The sequence below is a fragment of the Myotis myotis genome, unplaced genomic scaffold, assembly GCF_014108235.1.
Source record: "Myotis myotis isolate mMyoMyo1 unplaced genomic scaffold, mMyoMyo1.p scaffold_m19_p_3, whole genome shotgun sequence".
Lineage (NCBI taxonomy): Eukaryota > Metazoa > Chordata > Mammalia > Chiroptera > Vespertilionidae > Myotis > Myotis myotis.
The window spans coordinates 9,172,162-9,195,541 of NW_023416335.1; the positions used below are offsets into that span (position 1 = coordinate 9,172,162).

Consider the following 23,380-nt stretch of genomic DNA (forward strand, 5'->3'; position numbering starts at 1 on the left):
TGTTAGTGACAGGGAGAGCAAAAGATGCCAGCTATCTTAATGCAAACCTGGCAAGCGGTGATGCTCAATTCAGTGATTGCTGAAAGGTGATCATCGCACCCACTGAATTATTTCTGGTGTCATACACAGCACATGCCTTTGAACAGACAGGAAATCAAGGCATTGCTGACATTCTAGTCAAGATTCTAAAAATGCAGGGTTGCATCTCTGTGACTAAGCAATGTCTCCTCTCTCAGCTCCTAGGACTCTGCAGATTCCCCCAATTTTTCTATGTCACCTAGTCTTTCCAGTTAGTCTTCCTGGACAGGATTTAAGATGAGCCCCAGACTGACACGCTATCTTTCTGCCCTTCTGGCACGTCAGGGCTCAAGATGAGCAGGACTCAAACACATGTCAAAGGGCATGGGCTCTAGGCACAGGTGTCAGCAAGTCACAACAAAGGGTTAAATATAATCAAACAACATCCTCCAGAGTAGAGATACCTGCTGTTGACTGAATGCTTGTTTCCCACAAAATTCATATGTGGCCTCAATCCCCAATGTTGATGGTATTTGGAGTTGGAGACTTTAGGAGATAATTAGGTTTGAATAAGGGCATTAGAGTGGGGCCCCATGACGGGAATGGTGCCTTTATAAGGGGATGAAGACACCCAAGTGTTCTCTCTCCCACCCCTCCCCCGCCCCACCTCTCATGTTCCTACACAGCACAGCAAAGGATTAAGTGATACCAATGCAGCAACTCCGGAGTGACCTCCTCCCCTCAACCAAAGGCACTGTGTGTATTTCAAGACCCACTCATTTCCTGCCACAGATGAAGAGTCCTCCTCATAGACACAGCCAATACCTTGGGGGAAATGAGACCATGAGAGGGAAATGAAATATTAGGTATTTTATCTAAAAACCCCTCAGTTATCCTAAAGCAGTCGTTTAAAATCTAAGAGGAAGTTATATTTTAAATAGACCCAATATTTAAACTGAAGGAATCTCAAAGGAATAGTATATGATTGGGACCCATACCCTAAATGAACAACCCATAAGGTAAAGGCTAAATCCTTTTTGATAAAGTAAGGCTGCTTCCATGGCATGTTTCACAGGAGCAGTGAGCTAAGTGAAGTGTTTTCTGGAACACACGCTAGAGAGGGGGCTCCATTAAGTCAGAAGAAGCTTCTTAGAATCTAACTGCTGGCCAATGTTTTCCCACCAATACTGAAATACCCGCTTGGGGATTTTTCAGACTTGTTACTATGGATGCTGTTTGCTAACATTGACTGTTTTCCCTAACTGCTTATAGAAACTCCATGCTGTCACCCACCTGTTCTCTCGTCGAAGTCGTTTTGGGGCAGCAGTTATGTTAGACATCTTTATGATTGTAGATGTCTCTGCATATAACTGTACATTGTACATGAGAATGTGGTGCACAGAGCTGCAGAGCAGGTAGGAAAGTACAGCCCCAACTTTCCTTCTTTTGGCAACAATGTGAGATAAAGTTATTATATCTGAAGTAGTTTAAAAATTAGGTCGTAAGCCTGATTTCTCACACTTTACTTTTGTAACACTCATCACACTAAACACTTACTATTCAAAAATTTTATTCCTCATTATTAATTTCTTGTTAATTTTGTAGGTGACTTTTTAAAAATTATGTTTTTAATGATTTCAGGGAGCAAGGGAGAGGGAGAGTGAGATAGAAGCATCAATGATGAGAGAGACTCAATGATCAACTGCCTCCTGCACGCCCCTTCCTGGGGATTGAACTCACAACCCGGGCATGTACCCTGACTGGGAATTGAACCGTGATCAATGCTCAACCACTGAGACATGCTGGCCAGGCTGTAGGTGACATTTTTTTGTTTGTTGTTTATAATTTTTTATTGTTGAAAGTATTACATATGTCTCCTTTTTCCTCCCATTGATCCCCTCTAGCCTGTTCCCACTCCCTGCCCCTGTAGGTGACTTTTTAATTGCTATTTCCAAGTGGTTGGCACAATGTTTAGTACATGGTAGATACTCAGTGAATGTTATTTGAATGAATGAATAAGTAAATATTTTAATGATATGCCTGTCATTACTGTCACTTATTTTAGGTTTAAGATCAATAAAACATTCATTCTCTTACTCTGTATTCTAAATAGTTAATCCTTGGCCTGTAAAGCTTCCATTCCCCTACCCATCATTGTCAAATTATTCCTCCAGCCTGAGAGGGAGTGCCATTCTCCTCCTCATTCTTGGGTCAACCCCAACTCCTGAATCTGGTTATGTCATCCTGCCTCCTTGGGATACTTGCCTCATTCATTGTATTGTCTTTCTTCCAAATCTGTAATTTCTTGTCTACTCAATATAAACACAAGATACTTTTTAAGTTATAAACATTTTCTCTCACAGCCTTTTTACTTTACCATATAGTCAAGCCAATCTAAAGAATAGCATATAATTCCTCCTTTCCTCATTTCCCATTTAATCTTACTTCCACTCCGAGTACTTTTATAGAAAATTTCCTCTCCAAAATCACCAATATAATTTCCATGTATTCCGATGAACATGTGGCAGTTTGCATGCCACTCACATATGATGCTAATTATCACTTTCCTTTGAACACTCTCATCTCATTTGACTTCTCAGACCCTTTTTTATGCTCCCTTTTCTTTGCCCATACTTCCAGAGTTTGACGCCCATGTGTGGAATTTCTCCTCTGCTTATTTTATGTAATTCATCTTTATGATTTCATCCATGGTTCTGGTTTTAACTATTGCTAATGTGTTTATTACTCCCAATTCTCTTTCTGTAGCTTCAGTTAATTAACTGCTATTTGGGGAACTGCCATCAGGCATCCCAAAGACAGTTTTGTCTCAACATATGCAAAATTGAATGTACTTTCCTTACTTATTTTATGATGCCTACTTCTTCTTCATTTTTTAAATCAGTATATGATGCCATCTCCTATTCTATTGTCATAGGCAGTATTGTAAGAGATAACTTCTTTCTCATGCCTCCATTTAAAAACCATCATCTCTCATTCACCAGTCGCCAATCCACATCCAAATTATTGCATCATTTTCTATATTCTTCCTGCCAGTACCCATATGGTTACTCTCCAATCTTGCTCATTGAGTATGAAAGGATTAGCTGGAGATCACATAGATCTACAAGTCATTCAAAAGACAATGGCTATGGGGCAAAGCCAAGACTGGGAACCAAGTACAGACAAGTATCAATTCAACGATTTTAGGAGTAATGTAGAAACTACATAGGAAGAACATAAAGAGACATATCAAGTGGGTTTTGAATGTAGGGCAGAAGCACACAACCTGTATCTCTGGAGAACCTACATGAGCTGTATTCAGGATGTCTGCAGCCTGGCTATTAAAAACATTGAGGGAATGTGGACACTTAGATCACCCTCAGCCCAGCTTCTGGATACATGATGGTGTTTACGTTTCCAGCCTTCTCAACTGGTCTCCGTCTTTTGACAGATACTCTCTCACTGCTGTCAGAGTAATGGTTGATCTAAATTTCACTAAAACCTGATCATACAATTAGACTTTTAAAAAGCCTTCAATAGTTTCCTAATTAAGTAGAGGTCAAGGCTCAGATCCATTGCATGTCTTGCAATGGAATGTAAGGTTTGACCCCTGCTTTCATTTCCAGAAGGCTTTGCTTTTCTAAAATTTATGGAAATATTTTGAGCAATACCAAATGTCTTTTGGCGCCTCTAGTGTATGTATTTTCTCTGTTTTTGTATTTCCACCCTCCTTCTGCAATGCTCTTATCACCCTGCTAACCTTGCCAGAAGCGACCCAGAAAAGCTTTTCTAAAGAAAACCACAACCATACCCCATGCCCACCCTACCCCCCAACTCAGTTTGAGTTAGGTTCACCCCCAGGAGTTCTCATCCCTCACCGCGTAGACTGATCTACTCTCCAGCCATATTGTACATTATCTGAGGACTGCGATTATATCTATCTATCTATCTATCTATCTATCTATCTATCTATCTATCTATCCTATCTATCATCTATCTATCTATCTATCTATCTATCTATCTATCTATCTATCTATCTATCATCTATCTATCTATCTATCTATCTATCTATCTATCATCTATCTATCATCTGCCTGTCTATCTATCATCTTATCTATCTCATTTCATTGTGATTTTTTCATCACTTGTCTTGTCCTTTTTCTTCCTACTTATCTATTTTGTATTTCTACTACCCTGCACAGTGCCTGGTGCACAAAAGGCACTCAAGTGTTTGCAAAGTGATCTTCACATATCCTTAAATTTTGTATAGAGTTCAGTCTGCAGGGAATAGCAGGCTGAGCTCTTGGAAGACAAGAATAGGTCCTAATTAATTTTTGTCTTCTCATAGTTCATAGCAGTATTTCACACATAAAACTTACTAAATAAACAAACTAAAAATTAAACATAAATGCAGAACACTACAGCTAATAGAGCATAGGCTTCCGCAATAGAAATATGAGTGCAAAGCCTTGTTTCTGTCATTGGAAGATGAATTGGAACCATTAATCCTCCACATAATTATCTCCATCCCTTCCTTTCATACAGGCTTTGTTTTTCTTCCTTTTTTACTTCTACTTTGCTGATTACTCTTTTCCATTTCATTGTGTTTTTTTCATCACTTGTCCTTCTTTTACTTCCTCTGAGTATATGTGTAGACACGTATGTGTACCATACATGTGTGGGTATATGTAAGTGTGGGTGGTTTGCCAACCACAAGGTCTTCTGAGTACAGTAACTAAGAAAAGCTAGAAGCAGAAGCTGAGAGTGAAATTAAATGTGGGCCAACAATACATACGTAAATAGCATAATGCAAAACATAAGAACAGTTAAACAGACATTAGTAAAAAAGCTGTTATAATTTGATTTCTTCTTAAGTGTTGTATATTCTTATTGTTTTGTTCTTCCCCAATCTTCCCTGATTCCTTCTGCTTTTTTTTTTTTTTTTTACCCTTTTTCTTTTTTACAAATCACCCTTTCAATGCTACTTTAGTATATTGTTAAAGCTACATTTCTTTCAGCCTTTGAATGTTGGGGCAAATGAAGATTTTTTTTTTTTTTTGGAATGGAAATTAGAACATGTGCAAACATTTCACACAAAAAATGCTAGGTCAGCTGTGGGGGCTGCAGTACTGTGTATGCACTGAATTCCTTGTGATCTTCTTCATATGCATGGGGTGGGGGAAAGGCAACGAGGGGGCATTGGGGAGAAATCTGACTGAGTTTTTCTCACTGTGTCTGGATTTTTATTTTCCTGTCATGTCATTACCCCTGTATTCCCTTAAATCTGTTGACTACTCTTAAAGGCACAGCAATCTCATTGTGCATTTAATTTTCACTTCTCTTGCTACCTGATGCCATCAGACAGAAGAACCCTGCCTTTGCTGGCTCCATAGATTAAATAAATTCAGTGCCGTCAAGGAGCTTTGAGAAATCATAGGTTTCCATGTGATAAGTAACCGGTTAGTTGATGATAGGTAACACATTGGTTCCGCAGAAAAACAAAGGGAACATGCTCTACTCTTTTCATTTAATTACACTCCTCACAGTGTGAGTCCCAATACATAGCACCTTAGGGTATCCTTCTGAACATCAGAACTCCTCCTTGGCTTTCTCTGGGATGGTTTCATTCTTTTATAATAATTGGTGCCACTTAACGTTGCTTTAGATTTAACTAATAGGATAGGATCAGCAACTTATGTCACTTCTTTCTTAACAAGGGCCAGTACAATGTGTATCAGTTACTGAGGCCCACTTTGTTTTTTAATGATCATTGAAACTTCAAAAAAAATTCTTAGGAAGGTCATTTTCCCTTGCAAATAATTTGGAGGAGCTAACGAATGTATTGAACTTATGATGTATATGAAAGGATGCTGCTTGGAAGCCCCCGAGTGGTAATGATGTGACATCCCCTTCATGGTGAAACTTTACTGATGAAAAATGTAAAATGATTGACTGAAAAGGGAAACAGCTTTAAAATCCATCCACTGGTTGATAGCAGAGCAGGACTTCAAAATAAAATTTGGAATATGTCTCATTCCACTTGCCATTGAATAGCATGTGGGATCTCATCAAGCATTCATTCTCAGTAGAGCACGGACAGTCATGACACCCTGTGCTCTCAGACTTCTTTCACTTCCTAAAGGGTGTTTACATTTTACATGTGAATTAAGAAAGAAACTGATTCACTGGATAGTATCCCCACAGGGAAACATGTTTTTAGATGCATTTGATAGTTTATAAAAAAAAACCCCCAAAACCCACAGTGGTATCACCTTTGAGAAGAACAGCCAATCTCTAACAATACAATAAAAAAATAAATAAAACCAAACACCTGTAGTGAGTGGAGTGGTCACTAATGTCCTACATGTCTAGCTACTCCACTACATGGGAGTGCAGAGAGCAATTGGGTTCTGAATGTTTAAGCTGAAGACCTAACTGAACTCTTTCAGAAAGATAACTCTGTGAAGATTTAAGTGCACGCAGAGGACTGTCATTCTTGCCAAATAAAATTTCCATTCTTTTTTCTATTGATTGCAAATTGTTTAAACCTCTTTCCTAATTTAATTTCAAGTGGAGAAGTAGGTTTTGTGGTTATAGATGAGTTTAGGTTTTATATTTTAGGACATACCACCATTTATTTACACTAACAGAAATAAAAATTACTATTTCCTTAAATCTGGTGTAGTAACTCACTATAAAAATTAACATTCAGTGCCATAGCTCTTTATCCCTGTGGCTTCATTGTTTTTCTTTATGTAACGTGTAAAAGACTCTTGGTGTTTCTCTTCTCTTTATTTTATTTTATTATTTTTAAATTCTTTATTTCTAAAGTATTATGTAAGGTATTACATATGTCCCCCTGACCTCTCCCTGGCCACCCCCACCCTCCAGCACATGCCCTCCCCCCCTCCAGTATTTGTGTCCATTGGTTATGCTAATACACATGCATACCAGTCCTTTGGTGATCTCTTACCCCCACCTTCCTCCCCTGCCTTCCCTCTGAAATGTGATAATCTGTTTGATGCTTCTCTGTCTCTGGACCTATTTTTTAAAAAAATATATTTTATTGATTTTTTTACAGAGAGGAAGGGAGTGGGATAAAGAGTTAGAAACATCAATGAGAGAGAAACATCGATCAGCTGCCTCCTGCACACTCCCTACTGGGGATGTGCCCACAACCAAGGTACATGCCCTTGACCGGGACCCTTCAGACTGCGGGCCGACACTATATCCACTGAGCTAAACCGGTAAGGGCTGGAACTATTTTTGTTCATAAGTTTATGTTGTTCATTATATTCCACAAATGAGTGAGATCATGTCATATGTATCTTTTTCCGACTGGCTTATTTCGCTTAGCATAATGCTCTCCATGCCCATCCATGCTGTTGTGAATGGTAAGAGTTCTTTCTTCTTTACAGCAGCATAGTATTCCATTGTGTAGATGTACCACTGTTTTTTTAATCCACTCATCTACTGATGGGCACTTAGGCTCTTTCCAAATCTTAGCTATTGTAAATTGTGCTGCTATGACCATAGGGGCATATATGTCTTTTCTGATTGGTGTTTCTGATTTCTTGGGATATATAGTATTCCTAGAAGTGGGATTACTGGGTCAAACGGGAGTTCCATTTTTAATTTTTTGAGGAAACTCCATACTGTTTTCCACAGTGGCTGCATCAGTCTGCATTCCCACCAGCAGTACACAATGGTTCCTTTTTTTCTGCATCCTGTGGATTTGTTGATGATAACCATTCTGATAGGTGTGAGATGGTATCTCATTGTCGTTTTGATTTGCATCTCTCAGATGATTAGTGACTTTGAGCATTTTTTCATGTCTCTTGGCCTTCTGTATGTCCACTTTTGAAAACTGTCTATTTAAGTCGTTTGCCCATTTTTTGATTAGATTTTTTATCTTCCTTTTGTTAACATGTGTGTTCCTTATAAACTTTTTGGAGGTTAGACCCTCATCAGATATAACATTGGCAAATATGTTTTCCCACGCAGTGGGCTTTCTTGTTGTTTTGTTGATGGTTTCTTTTGCTGTGCAGGAGCTTTTTTATTTTGGTGTAGTCCCATTTGTTTATTTTCTCCTTAGTTTCCATTGCCCTAGGAGCTGTATTGGTAAAGATATTGCTATGACATATGTCTGATATTTTGCTGCCTATGGATTCTTCTAAAATTCTTATGGTTTCCCATCTTACATTTAAGTTCCTTTATCCATTTTGAGTTTATTTTTGTGTAAGGTGTAAGTTGGTGGTCTAGTTTCATTTTTTTGCAGGGATCTGTCCAATTTTCCCAACCTTAGTGTTTCTTTTTTAAGTGATTAAGCTTGAAATGTGTGAGAAGAAAGAAAATCTGCAAGTAAACTTATAATTACATATTCTGAAAAGTTACTGCAAAAATAAACAGAGTGATAATTAGGAGTTATTAAGGGAAGAGGTTTAATGTAGACAAGTGGCCAGGAAAGACTTAGATAATGAGATACTTGTAAATTGAGATACACATGGTGAGAAAGAGCCAAAGAACTGGGAAATGTTCAACCATGGACAGGCTCTGAAGTAGGAAAGACTTTACCACAGCCTAGTACCCACTAAAGGCTCACTGTGTGGAAGGAGTAAGTGACAAGGAGAGAGAGGCATGAGATTAGACGGAGAGGCTGGCAGTGGCCATTCTTTGGGTAAGATTTTAGGTTGTTTCTAACCTCAATGGAAAACTTATGATAAGCTTTGAAGCAGGTGTTTAAAATTCGTGGAAAGTTAAAGAATAGAGAGAGGAAATAACTATTATTTGCAATAGCAACTGAATTATAAAATACAAATAAATCCCATAAGAAGTATGCAAAACTTATATAAAGAAAACTGCCAAGAAAGAGAGAGAGAAAGGGTGAGAGAGAGAGAGGGAGAGAGGGAGAGAGAGAGATATCAGGTTTCCTTCTTCATATCACACACTAAGCTGATATAATATCTGAATGGCTACACAGTTAAATATTTTAAATAAATTAAAATACTTGATAATATTCAACTTATTAAAGGTTAGTCTTTATTAAACACAAAAGCAAGGATAGATTTGACTAAACAAACATTACCATAAACTAAATCAAGAGTGTCAATATTCATAAGCCCTAAAGAGCTCTTATAAATTAATATAAAAAGACAATAGCACTATTAATAAAAGGGAATGTAACTGCCAGTTCATAAATTGCATGTAAGTGCTCTATGCATGTGGGAAAAAATCAACTACATAAATAATGTTAAAAAGTCTGATAAAGCGGTATTATTTATCTTTACAGATATAACTGGAAAGAACCAAAGCAAAAATAGTGTATGAGAGAGAATGAAGAAAGAGGGAGCCCAGTATCCTGCTAGTGAGAGCGAATAAAATTAGTCAATATGTATTAAATAATTTCAGAATGTTCACCCACTTCTAGGAAATAATTATAGACAGACAACCCTTTCTATATAAAAATGGTCATTACAAAGTTATATATGATAAAATTGGAAATAATTAAGTGTTGACTAATAGATACATGACCAAGTAAATTTTATTAGCTGCATTTAATAGAATGCCATACATATATTAGAACCTGTCTTTAAAAAAATCCAGTTCATGACATGTGGATATATTGATAATTTGTAAAACAACGTAATTACAATTTACAAGAAGAAATGACAGAACAGGCTGGAACTGATTCAGAATGGTACCTGCTCCATTGGCCCTCACCCCAGTGCTGAGTCCGGAGAACTGTGCTCTAAGTAAAGCAGATCCCTGGCGTGACCAAAGTCTCTCAGCTTCGAGAGAAAACCGTAGCAGAGCTTCTGTAATGCTGAGCCTCTTCCAAAGCCAAGGAAGGAGAAGATGAAGAACAACCTTCTTCTAAGAGGAAGAACACGCAAGCCTTTTACCTCAGAGGAAAATCCTCCCTAAATTAGAAACCACGTGGAATTCAGCCTCCTGGCTGCCTGATTCTTACCTAGTCCCCTTGTAGGCAAGACCCCGTGATTACCCCGGCTCCCTTCAGAGAGCTGGCGCCAAGGCCCTTACTCTAGCCACGTCCTGTGAGCAAGTCAATCTACACAGTTGCCATGGAAACCTATACCAGTTACATATACTACACATTTTAATTGCTTGGTAGTACAGTATATGTGACCAACCAGCCAGGAAACGCCACAGGCTTACAGAAAACCAGCAGCAGGAAAGAAGCAGCAAAACAAACAAACAAAAAGTATAGAAGGATATAGTACACCCTCACCTAGGCTATTTTGTTCCTACCTTGAGTTGAAGCTGAGTAGTTTGCTCTAAAAGCAGACTTCATAATCTGGGGGAAGACTATAGTAACAACAAGTCAGTGAACCCCTTTGTCTCTTAAGAGTCCTCTGTTTATGCTGATTACCACTTTAATTCCATTCCAGCCCCCAAAGTAGGTGCCAGCTTCCAGCGACAATTAATTAGATTCATAGGAGCTTACATCCAGGAGGAATTTTCAGTCTAATGCCAAGTCATTGACAGCTATTTTTTTTCTTTTTTTGGTTTCCATCCAAATATTTATTCTTAACATGGCAAAAATTTAGGATTTGTCGTATTTACATAGCTTCCCACTGTCTCCATTGCTGCAAGACATAGACCCCTCTATAAATCTCACCAACATTTATCTTTGTTCTTGTCATCTGGTATCTCCATCAATGTCACAATAAGCGTCTTGAAAAATGAAGCTCTGCGAATTTACTGGCCGGGCAACAGAGGTTTCGCCGGCTACACACTGGCTCTGCGTGACAGAGAATGCACAGCAGAGGCCTCGGGCAGGTGTTGCATGATGGAGTAGGATAAAGGTCACTTCCTGCAAATGTGAAGGTTTCTAAGCGTCCCACAGGCATTGGGGGGATAATGGCACTCAACAAGCAGTCAATCATATTTGAAGCATGTGAAGTGTACCTAAGGACCAAAGGTCAGCATTCAAAGTCCAAATTCACCCAATTGTTCAGGTGGTCTGGAAATAAAAATAGTGAATTTCAGAGAAGCTTGTGTACTTTCCTTGGAATTCAATATAAATTAAATAATTTATTCTCTCTTCCTTTCTTGAGAGATAAACACTAATGTGATAAATTAGAAGCTAAAAGATGCCCCCGGAATTTGATGCCTTATTATCCAAGTAATTAATCTATATTAAAGTTTTTTAAAATATATTTTATTGATTTTTTTACAGAGAGGAAGGGAGAGGGATACAGAGTTAGACACATCGATGAGAGAGAAACATCGATCAGCTGCCTCCTGCACACCTCCTACTGGGGATGTGCCCGCAACCAAGGTACATGCCCTTGATCGGATTCGAACCTGGGACCCTTCAGTCCATAGGTCAATGCTCTATCCACTGAGCCAAACCAGTTAGGGCTATATTAAAGTTTTTAACTAATTTTTTCCCTAAAAAGGATTACTTCTTTAAGAAATTAAAAAATTAATAACATATTGGCTTTAGTCAATGTTCATAATTTTAGAAACTAAATTTAAGAAGTAATATAAAAAGTGATAATATGATAATTACTATTTAGCATCCTGCTAAGATATTTAGTTGGAAATTTAATTTTAAATTGCCTGGTTTTCCTCTAGATTCACATATTATTAAGTGTAATTTTGCTTAAACTACTGTACTAAGTGTTAGGGAAATATGAAAATAAAAAAGTAGGGCCTTATTCTTTAAGACACTTAAAATCCTTTCCCGAGGGTGGCAGACTTCTCATTATCTCTAAATATCCATTGTCCTTTTCTTATTTTCTTATTGTAACTTTTTATTTTGAAATATGTCTTTCTGATGAAGAACACGAGAAGGTATCTCATTATAATTTTGACTTTCATCTTCTAGTGACTAGTGATATTGAGCATCTCTTCATGTACTTGTTGAACATTTGTATATCTCTTTTTTTAAATAAAAAATATCTGTTTGAGCCCTTAGCCCATTTTCAGTTGGATTATAATTTTAAATTATTTTTTTATTGTTGAGAGTATTACAGATATCCCCTTTTTTCTCCTACTGCCCCCTTTCACTCAGTTTAATATTAAAGTTTAATACTTAGCATACGTTAGTTTGAATAAGTGGTTCTCTTAAGACTTTAAAATTTGTCCTCATAGATCTGAACTCCTCTACAAAGTGAAGCATAAATGTTAACACTTTTCAAAATATTCTTTGAGTAGTTTCCAGAATAGCTAAAGGCTCAGAAATGGTCCCTTAGCAGCTGGCTCTGCTCCAGGTTATTTGATGCTCGCTCTTTGTCAGATTTCTGGATTGGATATGAGTTATTTAAGTACTAGTTGGTGTTGACTTCATTGCTGTCTTGCTAAAACCAAGAGCGTACTTTTAAATTTGCCAATAGTGTAAAAAAGCAGATAACCAAGTTTTGGAATGGGTGGTTTTCCTACATTAACTTAAATAGATTTTGTTCTTTCAAATGCTAATAAATATTATTTTGGAGTAGAATAATAAAATGAAAATCTATAAATATATTTAGTTGAAAATATCATAAAGATCTCTAATTCAATGGAAGATATAAAGATAGGTCTCAGAAATTCAGACTTAAGGTTCAGAGTTCCTCTGATTATGTGATTACTTTAGTTTACTAATATGATTATGATTCTGCCTTGACTATATAAATGACTTATGGAAAAGTTATAAAATTAACATACATTTTTGAAATATTTTTCTTTGCTCACTTTGAAGAGATTTCAAGTTAGCTTCTAAATGAATATTAAATTTGAAAGCCCAAATAATTTAAGGCAGGTATATTATTACTTTCCCATAGTGTTTGCTCAAGCAGGTAAAAAGTACTCAAGAATCTAAATGTTCTTTGCAACAACAGTAGCTTCAGTTTTTATCAGTCAAGGCCTAATTTGTGTCAGAGGGTAAAACTTGCCTGATTAGATCTTTATAACAAAGCCATTAGACAACGTTCAGTGTTCTTGCTGTCTTACACTTGAGGACACGAAACTTGTACAGAGACAGACTGTGTGAAGGCTTTCTAATTATTTCCATTATTTTCCAAGAAGACCCAGGGAGGCTCAGCCACTATTGTAATTCTCTAAGTTCTCAGGGCAAATTACATGGCAACCTAAAATGCCTTTCTCTGGCTTTATGACCTGATTATTATTTAGAGTCTTTCCAGCAGTGAACTTGAAGATCATGCCAATATGTTGTGTATTTTTTGAAAAGTCACCATATAGCTGAATAATTTGTTTTGTACAAAGCCAGCTCAAATTTATCATCGCTCATGAAAATTCCTTATCAATGATTTTCTATAAAGTAGGCCTATTATCAGACTCGCTCCACTTTAGCTCTGAGACAAAGCTTGATTGGGAATGCTATTATTAAGCCGTAAATACCTATTTTAAAATGTGTTGTCTTATTGTTATTATACTATGCTATATTATTAATTCATATAATATTACTTTTGGTTTTAGTATCATCTGTGTCATAATCAAATTGAAATAACTCTGGGAATATAAAGTATAGTATATAACTAAATTTGAGAACCAGAATAAACCTGCAACTTAATTTGTGTAAATAGATGCAAATTTCACTGGACAGAAGTGACCTTCTACACTCACTATATGCAACATCTACAATGCTGAACAATAACTGTACTTGCCAAGATATTCACAGTTTATAACACAGTGAGATAAAATGTAACTGAAGACATTCATTCATTAATTTGGTACCTATTAAGTACAGTTTTTAGATTATAAGATATATGAGAGAACAAATATGAACTGTGTACACATATAGAGCCTATAGCTAAGTGGGGACAAAGTTAAGCAAGTTATTCCAATTAGTGAAACAAACTATCAGATAGGGACTTTTCCAGGATGCTACTGGCACACCTTACCCAGCTGTATTTTTTCAGGGAAGGTGATGAATGTCAAGTGATGTCCAAATAGGAGCTAACTAAGGATAAGGTCTTGGAAGAGAGAGGTGATCCAGTCAGAAGGAGCAGTAGGTTGAGGATGGCTGCAATATAGTTTTAAAGTGATATCATATCAGAATTAATATGGAGTTTGGCCTTCATCTGATGTTGAGATGTGTCACTGGAAGGTGAGTGATATCACACTTCTGGACTATATAAAAAATGTTTTAGAGGGAAGTAATAATGTACCAGTTCTGATAAGAACTGGTACAGTCCCACATTGTGGTAGTCCCGGAAGAGAAAATACACACACATTTGCATCTCAACATATTCAGTTATGACTACTGTTTTAAATAGAGTTTACAGATGTTACTTTTAAAATAGTCTGTGATTATGAGGAACCATTTACTTATAGGTCTCCTTGTATTATTAGAAGCATATCATATTTATCTCTTAAGCACAAATTCTCTGCCTATCATCTCAAGTTCCTGGGTTGTTTGATTTGATAAAAAATTGTCTTTATCTTCCAAAATGTGACTGACTACTACCCACTATCAAAGTCACATAATATTCAATACTTTTTCAAGCATTTATATCATTGTGCTGAAAGATAAAGAAAAGCAAACACTTAAATAAAGCAAAGGGAGAAGAAAGCAAATAAACTGTAAAACATATATATTGTTTAAATAGACATGTCTGAAAAATGGCTTGTTTAAGGGATATGTAGTATAAGAAACATACAAGAGAGGCGATTAAGTAAAAATCTAAACTATTTTAACTATTGCTTAGTCTTAACAATGCCATCATTTTTTTTTTTTTTTTTTTTTTTTTTAAGTTTTTATTTTTATTTTATTTTTTTTTTTTTTTTATTGCTTAAAGTATTACAAAGGGTATTACATATGTGTCCATTTTATCCCCCCGCCCTAGACAGTCCCCTAGCCTCCCCTATCCCCCAATGTCTTATGTCCACTGGTTATGCTTCTATGCATGCATACAAGTCCTTTAGTTGATCTCTTACCCCCCTACCTCCTGCCCCGCAACCCTCCCCGGCCTTCCTGCTGCAGTTTGACAATCTGTTTGAGGCAGCTCTGCCTCTGTATCTATTATTGTTCAAAAGTTTATAATGGTCTCTATTATCCATGAATGAGTGAGATCATGTGGTATTTTTCCTTCATTGACTGGCTTATTTCACTTAGCATAATGCTCTCCAGTTCCATCCATGACGTTGCAAATGGTAAGAGTTCCTTCCTTTTTAGAGCAGCATAGTATTCCATCGTGTAGATGTACCACAGTTTTCTAATCCATTCATCTACTGATGGGCACTTAGGCTGTTTCCAGATCTTAGCTATGGTGAATTGTGCTGCTATGAACATAGGGGTGCATATATCCTTTCTGATTGGTGTTTCTGGTTTCTTGGGATATATTCCTAGAAGTGGGATCACAGGGTCAAATGGGAGTTCCATTTTCAGTTTTTTAAGGAAACTCCATACTGTCTTCCATAGTGGCTGCACCAGTCTGCATTCCCACCAGCAGTGCACAAGTGTTCCTTTTTCTCCACATCCTCTCCAGCACTTGTCGTTTGTTGATTTGTTGATGATAGCCAGTCTGACAGGTGTGAGATGGTACCTCATTGTTGTTTTGATTTGCATCTCTCGGATGATTAGTGACTTTGAGCATGTTTTCATATGTCTCTTGGCTTTCTGAATGTCCTCTTTTGAAAGGTGTCTATTTAGGTCCTTTGCCCATTTTTTGATTGGATTGTTTATCTTCCTTTTGTTAAGTTGTATGAGTTCCCTATAAATTTTGGAGATTAGGCCCTTATCGGATATGACATTGGCAAATATGTTTTCCCACACAGTGGGTTTTCTCGTTGTTTTGTTGATGGTTTCTTTTGCTGTGCAGAAGCTTTTTATTTTGATGTAGTCCCATTTGTTCATTTTCTCTTTAGTTTCAAGTGCCCTAGGAGCTGTATCAGTGAAGAAATTGCTTCGGCATATGTCTGAGATTTTGTTGCCTTTGGATTCTTCTAGAATTTTTATAGTTTCCTGTCGTACATTTAAGTCCTTTATCCATTTTGAGTTTATTTTTGTGTATGGTGTAAGTTGGTGGTCTAGTTTCATTTTCTTGCATATATCTGTCCAATTTTCCCAGCACCATTTATTGAAGAGACTATCTTAACAATGCCATCATTTGAATATATATTCCCAAGCTGAAATGTGATCATATCATATCATATATGGTGAGATTGTTATTCCAGAAAGCAATATAACCTTGTAGAAAATTTATTCACTTAGAAAAGAGAAAATGAGACTCTAATACTGATTTTAGTGTTTCGGGGAAGACACATAACCTCTTTGGCTGTCAATTCCCACATCTATAAAATGGTAAAGCATACCCTACTACGTATCTCGTTTGTAAATGTATAAAAATGAGATAATAGTTTTGAAAGTGGTTTTAAAAATTGTGCAAGGGGTTCTATAATGCTTCATTGCAAGAAGTGACCCATTTTTAGGAGTCACAGAATGGCAGGGAGAACAAAATTCGTTCCAACTAAGTGGAGAAAAATATTACTGGAATAGTGGCTTTTATGATTACAGAAGAAACAAATTTTATATGAATACTTTTTATCTGAACCTATGAAGCTTCTATAGAATACAGGAATCCATAAAGTTATATATTGGAAAGTTTTGTGGTCAGAATCACTCCATTAATATTTCTCATGCACTTTCCACACACATATGCTTCACACATGCTCCCTAGCCTTCAGACAAGGTCAGTGTTTTCACAATATACATTTGCATTATTATTGTAACTGTTTTCTAGGCCTGTCAATAAAATTTGGCCTCACACATTGGGAAAACACTTCTTGTAATGGCATTGCGGTCTTCACTGCTAATTCTAGCTTTTTTCAATATACACAGCACCTACATTTATTATATCACTAGGGGCCTGGTGTATGAAATTGTTCATTTGCTGGGGTGGGGGGTCCCTCAGCCCAGCCTGCACCCTCTCGCAGCCTGGGAGCCCTTGGGGGATGTTTGACTCCCGGCTTAGGGGAGCAGGCCTAAGCCGGCAGTCAGACATCCTTAGCACTGCCACAGAGGCGAGAGAGGCTCCCGCCACCACCGCTGGGCTAGCCAACTGTGAGCCCGGCTTCTGGTGCACTGATGACCAGGAGGCAGCTCCTGCACTGAGCATCTTCCCCCTGGTGGTCAGTGCACATCATAGCGACTGGTCTTTCCTCCCTTCGGTCAATTTGCACATTAGCCTTTTAGTATATAGGATTGCTTTAATACCTCCTATACATCTTGGGACCATTTGGACCACAAAAGATTAACTTTAATATTCTAACAGCCAAATGTAAATAATTCTGAATTATTTATCCAAATGGAAGGCTCAGATAGCTTATATGGTTTAAAAATACAAGTAATCAAAATATATAGGTCTCTTTCTCTGCCCGCCTGCTACCGAGTGTTCTGTGAGCTTCCATCAGAAGCAGTGTTTACAGTGCCGTGCTTTGGTTACTGTCTGTCCCTTGTCAGGATGCTAATTAAAGTCAAAATAATAAAAACTCAGTGAGAACTTGGGGTGATAAAATGCCAGCATAATTCAGACATTGGAAAGCATGTCCTTGAAAATATATTAGTAGGCTTAGCATGGAATGCGTAACATCTAATTGGTTTTTTCTACTCACTGCTGGGTTAAGACACTGACAGAAGGGAGAGCCAGTGGGACCAGACACATATCCTCAGTTGGGGTCAGTAGAGAGAGCGTGGGAAGGCTTTGCGGAGCCTGGTGGATATTGGATGTCAGTCCCCACTGGCTGAAACTCTCTGCTGTCACACTGCCTGAGATTTCACCCAGCACTCCATTCACTTAGGCCAGTGGTTCTCAACTTTCCTAATGCCGCGACCCTTTAATACAGTTCCTCATGTTGTGGTGACCCCCAATTTCATTGTTACAAATTGAACATAATTAAAGCATAGTGATTAATCACAAAACAATATGTAATTATATATGTGTTTTCCGATGGTCTTAGGCAACCCCTGTGAAAGTCATTCGACCCCCAAAGGGGTCGCGACCCAGAGGTTGAAAATCACTGGCTTAGGCTGTTGAGTGCCAGTGGTTCTAGGAAGCCTATGCTAGATGTGGTACCCATTTCCACATCAATAATGTTTCCTTCTTAGCTGTGATTAGTCAAAGAGAAGTAAGTGGTGTTTTGGGTAGAAAGCAAGGTTGAATTTGGAGCCCTGGGCATTCTTCAGAGAGTGAGGCCGCGTAGGTTCTGGTAACCTGAGGGAAACATGAAGCATAGATGTCAGAGAAGAATCAAAAGGTGACACCAGGGACTACTTGGACATCTTCTTTTAAAGTTGGCCCAATTTCACCATATTCTTCACAGAGAGAGTAGCTATAGACAATTGTGCATGGGGTAGGAAAAGATCAACCAAAGAACTTGTGTGCATATATGCATAACCCATGGACACAGACAATAGGGTGGTGAAGGCCTAGGGTGAGGGGTGGGGTCGGCTAGAAGACATCAGTGGGAGGAAAAAGGAGGGACTTATGTAATACTTTCAACAATAAATATTTTTTTAAAAAGTTGCCCAATTTGTAAGATCAGTGCTCCCGCTGTGTAGTACCATGATCTTGCCTGGCCCCTGACCTGAAATACTGGAAGAATCCTGAAATCCATGCCATTTAGGCAGGAATTTGTAGTGGTACATCAGATATGCACATTTTCCAAGCCCAGGACCTAGGAGTGGTTCTAGAGCACTTAACTCCTTTGCTTCCACATCTGTCCAATTATCCAATTCTATCAGTACTGTTAGCAGAATATACGCAGAGAATCAAACTGTCATTGATTCTCTACCAGGAAGGTAGGTGAATGTGACACAGAAACGGAGGTGGCCGTCCTAGTGGACCGCATGTCTATTCCTAGCTTGATGCTTTGTCTCTCACAACACACACTGCGGACTATTGGGGACATCAAAGTTACTGAAGGATTATGATGGGAAGAGAGAATTACACTGTTGGAGATAAGAGCACTTAAAACTACACACTTTTGCACATTTCCTGCATGCCACGGGAAAGTTGGCCATGGCTCAGCCCTTAGTCCTCAGAGGAACCATGTAGTGGCGCATGTAGCCTGAGCCTCTGGCAGTGGTCACAGCCCTAGGCAGCACTTCCTCTTTCCCTAATGTGTCCCACAGAAGTGCTTATTTTGAGGGAGTGTCATAGCACTAACAAAAGAAGATTTTGTTTTTATTTTTTTCACTTTCTCACATTGTTTAGAAAAGGTAAGAAAAAAAACTGGTTACATAAATTATAGTACATCCATATTATACCATAGAACATGAACAGGCCCAGCTGGTGTGACTCAGTAGTTGAGCATCGACCTATGAACCATGAGGTGGTGGTTCAATACCTATTCAGGGCACCTGTAGGTTGCAGGCTTGATTCCCAGTAGGGGGTGTGCAAGAGGCAGCCTATCAATGATGCTCTCTCATCATTGGTGTTTCTCCAATGGTGTTTCATCCTTTCCCTTCCTCCCTGAAATCAATAAAAATATATTTAAAAAATAAAAGATTATGAACAGGAATGGAAACATTGAGGCAGATCTCTCCAGAAGGATATAGAAAGCATGCCAAGATATATGTTTAGATAACTTTAATGAATGTGCATAAAATGCTGCCATATCTGTAAAAATAGGCAAACATATAAAAACACCAAAACTAATTTATGAAATAAAACAAAACTATACAACACATGACTTTTTCCAAAGTCCAGGGGTAAAGCCCCTCAAAATTCATACCTTCCAGATTCTTCCAGCAAGCGCACTCAGTTCCGATCCTCAATCCCCTGCCTTCGGGTGTGCCTTTTGCTAACTTCTGCCTCAGAATCTACAGCCACTATCAAGATAATCCCCTGCCTACTGTCAAAGCTGCGTGTGCCCTGATACAGATCCTCCCTTCTTCAGCATGTGTCACTCAGACGGAGTTATCAGTCAAGGCCCCTTGGTGATGACTGGGGAAGCCTTCCAAGAGGTCATTTTGAGGGTTACCTTACCTTCTTCATGTCCCTCCAAATACTCCTAGTGCTGGGAGATGACCTGACAGTTCTAATGTCACAGAGGCATCTAGGTTAGGCTTTAAAGGCAACTAAAACCTGCTTCTCTTTGAGTATAAGAGTAAGTGGAAGAGGGAGAGATATCTCAATATGTTGAGATTCTGCATCCCAGCAATTATTGACAGTTTGACTCAAATAAACTCACAAAAATTCTTAAAAAAAAGAGTAAGTTGAAGATATTTTTATCTTCTTAACTATTGAATCATATATATATACACACACACACACACACACATATATATACACACATATATATACATATATATTCCCCCATTTATATACATATATAATACATTATATACATGTATAATACATATATGTATATGTATATGTATATGTATATGTATATGTATATGTATATGTATATGTATATAACTACATATCCCCAAAATGAACATTAATCCTTGTCTTATCCAGGCGTCCCCAAGCTCATGTGTTTACCAAGGTTAGACAGATGAAAGAAAAAGAAATCTTACCTAAGTGGCCATGTATACGGAAGCTGTGTGGTGGGCCATGAGGAACTGGAGGCTAAAACTTCAAGAATGAGCAGCCATCTTCCTCTCCATTGCTTGCTCCATGGGGGAATGAGAACCAGGGTTTCCAGAGAAGCCAGGAATCCTCATATGAAATGTCTTATATGTTGACGCAAAAAAGTTAGGTCTTGTGCAGACCAGTACAGGATAAGTTTTCCTGCCTTTGAACATCATCACTTATCTCCTCCCCAGGTATCATTCTCCCCAAACGAAATTCACTCATCAGAAAAATACTACCAATCATGGAAAGTGAATATTGAAAATTTGCAAGTATTCCCCAACAATAATGTGCTGGAATAATCATATTTAATCGGTTCTCAAACCTATTATTTGTTCTGTCTACCAAAAGAGAGTTCCAGTGTAGCTATTTCAATTCTGAACTTGCTTCTACTCAAAGTTCTATTATTCTGAGAAAATGCTTGAAAATTTCAGGAGTGATGGTGAGGTAGGAAGGGCTTGATAATATCCTCTAAAATTTTAAAAATAATATAGCTTATGTTAAAGCTGTTCTAATAGACATTGCGAGATCACTTAGATATAATTTTATTTTAACTACTTTTGCATGCAAGTCGAGTTCCCCTTAAGCCAGGTAATGTAATCACACATCTGCCTTTATTCCTTAAGACAACTGTGCCCTGAATTAGCTCCCCTGAAAGTCTGACACAGTTAGAAGAGCCATAAAATGTCTTGTTAAGGGATTTAATATCATCATCATTACTATGTAAATATGCATTTCCTCTGGGTATAGAAATTAACCTATTATGCTCTTCCTAATACAGAGGGGTTAGTCTAGAGTGTTTTGAAAGAAATACAAAGTCACAATTAATTTATTAGCAGAGTTCTTGGGAGAGATGCAGAGAGAGAAGCAGGTACAGTTAAGCTTTCATCTGATGCCAAGCTAGCATGAGGACATCTGTGCCTCAAGGCAGAAGTAAGGAGATAGGAAAATCTGTAATAATTTTGCTGATGATTTAACCTAAATACATGCTTTATTAGGTTTTCTTCTGAAAAAATTCACATCTCATGATAATAATTTGCATTTGTATTTTTTTTAGATTACAAAGCAATTTTACATATATGATGTCATTAAACTTCTTCCTACTATATTGTATGTTAGAACAAGTTTTGGCTATTTAGCAATGAAGAAATGGAGCTTAAGTGACCTACAATAGTAACACATGTAATAAGTTGAAGAATGGGGTCATGTACCCTACATCTTGTGTTTTTCTGAGTTATTTAGGTATCATGCTATTGGGTTAGAAAAAATCTGCTTTGTGATCCTATGAAAACATTTTGATACTTGATATATAGATTCATTGGTATGGGCATGCTTCAAATTTTCTTTTAATGTAAACCAAAATAGATTTAGAAGAGTAAGAATAACATAATTTAATTTTTAAATCCTTATCTGAGGATATTTTCCCATTGGTTTTTAGAGAGTGGGAGAGAGGGGAAGAGACACAGAGAAACATTGGTGAGAGAGAGACACATCGTACTGTTGCTGGGAATTGAAGCTGGGATCCTTCAGTCCTCAGGCCAACGCTCTATTCACTGGGCCAAAGTAGCTAGGGCAATTCAAATTCTTAAAGGCAACATTTAGTACATATCAAAAAAACTTAGAGATACTATTAAAGTTAATATAAACACACACACACACACACACACACACACACACACACACGCACACTTCATTCCACATTTGCACAGAAAGAGCTACCTTATCCATTTTAATGGCTGGTGGAATGCTATAATTGATTTAACTAGTTAGACATTTATTTCTAAACTAGAGACCCAGTGCATGAACTCGTGTACGGGTAGGGTCCCTCAGACTGGCCAGGATCGTGGCTGATCGGGGCATCTTGCCCAGTCCCAATCGGGCTGCTGGAGGTTGGCTGGCCGGCAGGAAGGGAGGGGCCATGGGAGGTTCCCATTCAGGTGATCAGGCCAGGGGAAGGGGCTGTGGGAAGTTGGCCAGCCACAGGAGATTGGCTGTGGGAGCTCACTGACCACCAGGGGGCAACTCCTGCATTGAGCATCTGTCCCCTGGTGGTCAGTGTGCGTCATAGCAACTGGTTGACCAGTTGTTCCAGTCATCTGATTGTAATGATTGCTTAGGCTTTTATATATATAGATTAATCTTATTGCACAGACATTATTTACATAGTGTATGTCCATTGGATAAATTCTTAGAAGTGGAATTATTAAGCAAAATAAATTATGAATTTCCAATTTTGAGGATTATTGTCAAACTGCCTCATGGTGGTTATATAAATCTGCATTTCCACCGACAATGCATTAGAATGCATGTTCTCCTCACAATTCCACCAATACATTGTGTCATTAATTTTTTAAAGTCTAATGTGATAGTTAAAATATGTTATATAACTGAGTTTTAATTTGTATAACTGATGTTGAGAATTTTTCCATACACATCCAGTCTTCCCAGTTGATCATTAGACTATTGTAACCTCCCCCCAACTCACTCATATGAATGCTAAACATGTTAAGAATACAAATTTCTTTTTTTTTCTTTTTTTTAAAATATATTTTATTGATTTTTTACAGAAAGGAAGGGAGAGAGATAGTTAGAAACATCGATGAGAGAGAAACATCGATCAGCTGCCTCCTGCACATCTCCTACTGGGGATATGCCCGCAACCCAGGTACATGCCCTTGACCGGGATCGAACCTGGGACCTTTCAGTCCACAGGCCGACGCTCTATCCACTGAGCCAAACCGGTTTCGGCGAATACAAATTTCTTAATTGTTAAAGGTGGTTTCTATCTGAGGTCTCAAAGCCTACTAATTAAATGA

At 37.9% G+C, this 23,380-nt stretch overlaps 1 pseudogene; it reads left to right on the forward strand.

Moving 5' to 3' along the window:
• The window catches only part of LOC118649758, a 122,137-nt pseudogene that overhangs the window by 44,888 nt on the left and 53,869 nt on the right, over positions 1 to 23,380 (forward strand).